The sequence below is a fragment of the Phyllopteryx taeniolatus genome, unplaced genomic scaffold (genome assembly GCF_024500385.1).
Source record: "Phyllopteryx taeniolatus isolate TA_2022b unplaced genomic scaffold, UOR_Ptae_1.2 contig_641, whole genome shotgun sequence".
Lineage (NCBI taxonomy): Eukaryota > Metazoa > Chordata > Actinopteri > Syngnathiformes > Syngnathidae > Phyllopteryx > Phyllopteryx taeniolatus.
The window spans coordinates 1-1,739 of record NW_026903604.1 but is presented as its reverse complement, the minus strand read 5'-3'; the positions used below and the strand labels follow the sequence as shown (position 1 = coordinate 1,739).

At 44.1% G+C, this 1,739-nt stretch overlaps 2 non-coding genes across 2 annotated transcripts; one reads left to right on the top strand and one right to left on the bottom strand.

Annotated features, from left to right (window-relative positions):
* Positions 1-208: 208 nt before the first annotated feature.
* trnav-uac (transfer RNA valine (anticodon UAC)) lies at positions 209-281 on the bottom strand. Its single transcript has one exon. It is a non-coding gene; the product is annotated as a tRNA-Val (tRNA).
* A 753-nt stretch (positions 282-1,034) lies between these two features.
* On the top strand, positions 1,035-1,107 carry trnav-cac (transfer RNA valine (anticodon CAC)). Its single transcript has one exon. It is a non-coding gene; the product is annotated as a tRNA-Val (tRNA).
* The last annotated feature ends 632 nt before the right edge of the window (positions 1,108-1,739 follow it).

Below are 1,739 nucleotides of genomic sequence, written 5' to 3'. Positions count from 1 at the left end.
TTTCTTACGTTGCATCCACACCCAGATGTCACCCTGTGTTGTCCTCCAAAATGACAGCATTTCTCCTCCACATTTTGGACAACTCTGTCTCCCTTGTGTCGATATCGCTGACATTTGGAACATCTGAGAAGTCGCTCCGGAAAAATCATACTTTTGCGTCTGTTGAGACGGGACCGGCAAACCACAGACAACAGCTCGAAAGATAAGCTGTTTCCACTCGGTTTCGAACCGAGGAGCTTTCGCGTGTAAGACGAATGTGATAACCACTACACTATGGAAACCACTGCTGGAGTTATGACCCAAGGCGGACTGGGCCACCACATGCTAAGGGGAGCTGCCAGCCGCCGGCAAGTTTCACGTGACCTGATGGAAAAACCAAAACAAAAGTGCATTTCACTGTTTTGGACCGTAAATCATGGTGGAATCAATAATCTAAAAATAAATATCAACAAATCCTAAAACTAAAAATAGGCAACAAGGACAAAAGAAACAGTCACGACTACCATCTACACATCCAGGAGAAACAAGTCATCAGGGGCCTCATGTACAAAAACCTGCATGGATTTCCTACTGAAACATGGCGTACGCTCAAATCCAGAAAACGTCTGCACAAAAACGTGGTGTACGTTCTTTCTCATGGCAAAGTTCAGATGTATCAAGAGTGAAAGGGGCGTGCGGTGCCTCACGCCAACTTCATGGCTGGCGTACGCACGTTTCTGCAGCTGTTGGTGCTTTGGCGACACTTGGAGGTGATGATGGGAAGGGTTAGAGAGACACATGGGCCTGTGCGCTCGGAGGATGTGCCCAAAACCGCGGTGGCTGTTGGAATTTCTTCGCGTGCCCTCTGGCCTGAAGGGAGCGCCTCAGACGTTTCAAAGGCTCGTGAGGAGAAGCGGAAGATGAATGAATGAATCAATGATTGATTACTCCACGATTTACCGTCCAAAACGTTAAATGCAATTTTTTTTCCATTGGGTTGCTGGCTGGCAGCTCCCAAAAGTACTGTTGGGGCGGTTAGACAAAGCAAGCCAGCAGTTTCCATAGTGTAGTGGTTATCACGTTTGCCTCACACGCAAAAGGTCCCTGGTTTGAAACCGGGTGGAAACAAGGCTTGTTCGTTACTTGTTTGTTATCTGCCATGAAAACCGATGGGGAGAGGTTTGTGTCAAAATCTTTGATACAAATATATCTGTGATTTACATACGTGTTTTTTAAATCCACAAACATATCTGCAATTTACATGTGGTATTTTTTTATGTTGTGTGTGCATTTATCATAACTTATCATTTGTCAATATTCAGTTCTGCTTCTGTATTGTTGATTGTGCGTTTGTAGATCAGCGCATTTATTTTTGAGACAAACGTAATGCAGTTTTCAAGATACACACACACACGCACACACACACACACACACACAAGTTGAGAATCTTCACACGCAGCCTCTCGATCCTGATTCCCACTTCACTGGCAGAACTATTCACGGTGTCTGAGCAGGAGCTCAAGATTTGATTCCTGACGGGGAGAAGATTTTTGTCGAAGCTGTTTTTCAAGGCAGATTAATTAAAATAATAATAATAACCAGGACTTGCTCATACTATGTGTTAAATATATTATAGAAGTTATCATTTATTTGCTTAGCTTGCATTAGTATAATGGACAATTTTAGATGTCTCGCCTTCAAAAAGAAGACTCAGCATCATCCGATGGAAGGGCGCCTGGACCAAGGACGTGATCGGATGT